The sequence below is a fragment of the Salvelinus fontinalis genome, chromosome 9 (assembly GCF_029448725.1).
Source record: "Salvelinus fontinalis isolate EN_2023a chromosome 9, ASM2944872v1, whole genome shotgun sequence".
NCBI lineage: Eukaryota > Metazoa > Chordata > Actinopteri > Salmoniformes > Salmonidae > Salvelinus > Salvelinus fontinalis.
The window spans coordinates 36726598-36730840 of record NC_074673.1 but is presented as its reverse complement, the minus strand read 5'-3'; the positions used below and the strand labels follow the sequence as shown (position 1 = coordinate 36730840).

Sequence of the window (4243 nt, the reverse complement as noted above, 5' to 3'; positions counted from 1 at the left end):
GTGAACGGAAAGGCTCTGGAGCAACGAACCGCCCTTGCTGTCTCTGCCTGGCCGGTTCCCCTCTCTCCACTGGGATTCTCTGCCTTTAAACCCCATTACAGGGGCTGAGTCACTGGCTTACTGGTGCTCTTTCATGCTGTCCCTAGGAGGGGTGCGTCACTTGAGTGGGTTGAGTTACTGAGGTGATCTTCCTGTCTGGGTTGGCGCCCCCCCCTTGGTTTGTGCTGTGGTGGAGATCTTTGTGGGCTATACTCGGCCTTGTCTCAGGATTGTAAGTTGGTGGTAGAAGATATCCCTCTAGTGGTGTGGGGGCTGTGCTTTAGTAAAGTGGGTGGGGTTATATCCTTCCTGTTTGGCCCTGTCCGGGGGTATCTTCGGATGGGGCCACAGTGTCTACTTACCCCTCCTGTCTCCGCCTCCAGTATTTATGCTGCAGTAGTTTATGTGTTGGGCGGCTAGGGTCAGTTGGCTATATCTGGAGTATTTCTCCTGTCTTATCCGGTGTCCTGTGTGAATTTAAGTATGCTCTCTCTAATTCTCTCCTTCGCTCTTTCTTTCTCTCTCTTCGAGGACCTGAGCCCTAGGACCATGCGTCAGGACTACCGGGCATGATGACTCCTTGCTGTCCCCAGTCCACCTGGCCTTGCTGCTGTTCCAGTTTCAACTGTTCTGGCTGCGGCTATGGAACCCTGACCTGTCCACCGGACGTGCTACCTGTCCCAGACCTGCTGCTTTCAACTCTCTAGAGACCGCAGGATCTTAATGATCGGCTATGAAAAGCCAACTGACATTTACTCCTGATTATTATTTGACCATGCTGGTCATTTATGAACATTTGAACATCTTGGCCATGTTCTGTTATAATCTCCACCCGGCACAGCCAGAAGAGGACTGGCCACCCCTCATAGCCTGGTTCTTCTCTAGGTTTCTTCCTAGGTTTTGGCCTTTCTAGTGAGTTTTTCCTAGCCGCCGCGCTTCTATACACCTGCATTGCTTGCTGTTTGGGGTTTTAGGCTGGGTTTCTGTACAGCACTTCGAGATATTAGCTGATGTACGAAGGGCTATATAAAATAAACTTGATTTGATGTGGTTTGGTAAGAAGAATGCCCCTCTTCCCACAGGTGTTATTACTACCTCTGAGGGTTTAGAGCTTGAGGTAGTCACCGCTTACAAGTACTTGGGAGTATGGCTAGACGGTGCACTGTCCTTCTCTCAGCACATATCAAAGCTGCAGGCTAAAGTTAAAACTAGACTTGGTTTCCTCTATCGTAATCGCTCCTCTTTCACCCCAGCTGCCAAACTAACTTTGATTCAGATGACCATCCTACCCATGCTAGATTACGGAGACATAATTTATAGATCTGCAGGTAAGGGTGCTCTCTAGCGGCTCTCTATGTTCTTTACCATTCGGCCATCAAATTTGCTACCAATGCTCCTTATAGGACGCGTCACTGCACTCTATACTCTTCTGTAAACTGGTCATCTCGGTATACCCATTGCAAGACCCACTGGTTGATGCTTATTTATAAAACCCTCTTCGGCCTCACTCCCCCCTATCTGAGATATCTACTGCAGCCCTCATTCTCCACATACAACACCCGTTCTGCCAGTCACATTCTGTTAAAGGTCCCCAAAGCGCACACATCCCTGTGTTGCTCCTCTTTTTAGTTCGCTGAAGCTAGACTGGAATGAGCTGCAACAAACACTCAAACTGGACAGTTTTATCTCAATCTCTTCATTCAAAAACTCAAGCATGGGCACTCTTACTGACAGTTGTGGCTGCTTTGTATGATGCATTGTTGTCTCTACCTTCTTGACCTTTGTGCTGTTGACTTTGCCCAATAATGTTTGTACCATCTTTTTGTGCTGCTACCATGTTGAGTTGCCAACATGTTGTTGTCATGCTGTGTTGTCATGTGTTGCTGCCTTGTCAAGTTGTTGTCTTAGGTCTCTCTTTATGTAGTGTTGTGTGTCTCTCTTGTTTTGATGTGTTTTTTGTCCCATATATATATATATTGTATTTATTTTTTAAATCCCAGGCCCCTTCCCCGCAGGAGGCCTTTTGCCTTTTGGTAGGCAGTCATTGTAAATAAAAATGTGTTCTTAAATTAACTGACTTGCCTAGTTAAATAAATACAAAAAAATAAAATAATAAAAATGTGGAAACGTCATGTGGACCGCAATGTAACGTTTTAATTGATATCCACCTAACGGAATGAAAATATGTTTCCGCCCGGTCTCGAACCGGGGACCTTTCGCGTGTTAGGCGAACGTGATAACCACTACACTACGGAAACTGTTTTAAGTAGCGAAACATAATGATTCTGGCCACAACTCCACTACCCTTAATAGTCAGGTGAGATACTAAACCCTATAGAAATTGAACATATTGTAAGTATGACCATTTTTAAAAAATAAATAAAATGGTTTAACGCTAGTAAGGAAGGGCAAAAGTCTGGCCTCTCCGTCGGGGAATAGAACACCAGTGTGACAGGCATGGATACAGACAAGGTTGAGTGGACTGGAATTAAATTGGCCAGTTCCGAAGCCTTTCAGGTTGCTTTGATATTGAGGTGTAACCTACAAACAAAACCACAACTGAATATGATTACAATTTTGGCTACTATTGCATGTTAGGTGTCCTTCAACAACTTTAAAGACGTTCATCTGGGTCATATACGCTGGAAACAAAACAAGTCGAAACTGGGAGGGACAACATGAAGATTGCCCAATAAGAAACACAAAACATTTTAAAGTGTTTTATGTTATGTGCCCTGAACATGACCATGATATGCCTAATGATTTTTCTGAAAGACCTCGGACCGAGGTAGTAGGCGCAAAACAGGAGAATACAGGCTCCGTGCATCTTGGGCGAAATATTACAGGGCGGAGAAGTTGTACCACTGTCGGAGAATTGAACCCCGGGCTCCTGCGGGCCGTTGCGTGAGATAGTCGCGACAACACTTGGCCACACCCATGCCTAGTTAACTCACTCAATAGGTAAGAAAAAATGTATACTAACAAGCGATTATACAATGGGGCCGTAACTACGTGGATCATTTAGACAATCGTCACAACTGTTTATAAACAGTGCTCTTCTGACGAAGGGATTGTGTTAACATGTGAGCTACACAGCTAGCTAGATGAACTAGACTTTTTCTGGGCAAGATGACGAACCGTCAGCACAACTCTGTTTGTTTAGTACCAAAATGTAAAAATAAAGTTTTTAATTTGTTACATTTTACATAACATTTCCTTGTTCACCTGTTGTGTGTGTTGGTTGTGGAACTTTGGTGTCCTATGAATGTATTTATCTGTGTCTTTCTTTTCTATATGTCCAGTGCCAGATTAATGCAGGGGCTTACCAGGGCTGAAGCCCCTGGGCCCAGGCCCATGGTGGGCACCAAGAGGAAGCAAATGTAAAAAATGTTTTAACAAAAAGGAAATATATACTGTATATATTATATGTAGTATATATTATGTACTTTTTTTTACTGCAACTGCCAACCACAGGATGACTCAGGAGCCCACTCTCAATGAGTGTAGACAGCCTGCTGCTGTCTAATGCAGCTCTGCTAATCATCAGATGGGATAGGAGAGGAGATAGGGGTCCCACATGGGTAACTGGGGGGGCTCTGCCTTGATTAATACATGTTTGTAAAATAAACTGCATAATAAATAAATGTAAATAAATGTGACTTGTCAATTGTGTGAGTTAGGGGCTGGGCAAAACTTCAGTCTCGTGAACAAGGTCTTCACATTTTTCATAGAGATAAGCGATTCATAGAGTACCCTTGGAAGGTTTTAAAAGAAGTGTGAACAATGACATCTTTGAGGGGCTCATTATCTGCATATTGTGTGTGTTTGTCCAGGTGATGGTGAGGGTGTGGAAGAGAGAGGCGGTGGTTCAGGAATATGACTACCTTAGCATCCTACAGCAGTGAGTCCCCACACACACACCTTCAGACAAGACCTTAACACCTTCAAAGCACAGGGTACACACACACACACAAACACACACACACACACACACACACACACACACACACACACACACACACTTGTCAACACCGCATCACTGACAAAGCCATGCTACACTCTCTTTGGTCATATTAGCTATGGATATCAAATCAAATGTTATTTGTCACATACACATGGTTAGCAGATGTTAATGCGAGTGTAGCGAAATGCTTGTGCTTCTAGTTCCGACCATGCAGTAATATCTAACAAGTAATCTAACCTA

At 44.2% G+C, this 4243-nt stretch overlaps 1 non-coding gene across 1 annotated transcript; it reads right to left on the bottom strand.

Annotated features, from left to right (window-relative positions):
• Positions 1 to 2224: 2224 nt before the first annotated feature.
• trnav-aac (transfer RNA valine (anticodon AAC)) lies at positions 2225 to 2297 on the bottom strand. Its single transcript has one exon. It is a non-coding gene; the product is annotated as a tRNA-Val (tRNA).
• Positions 2298 to 4243: the final 1946 nt, after the last annotated feature.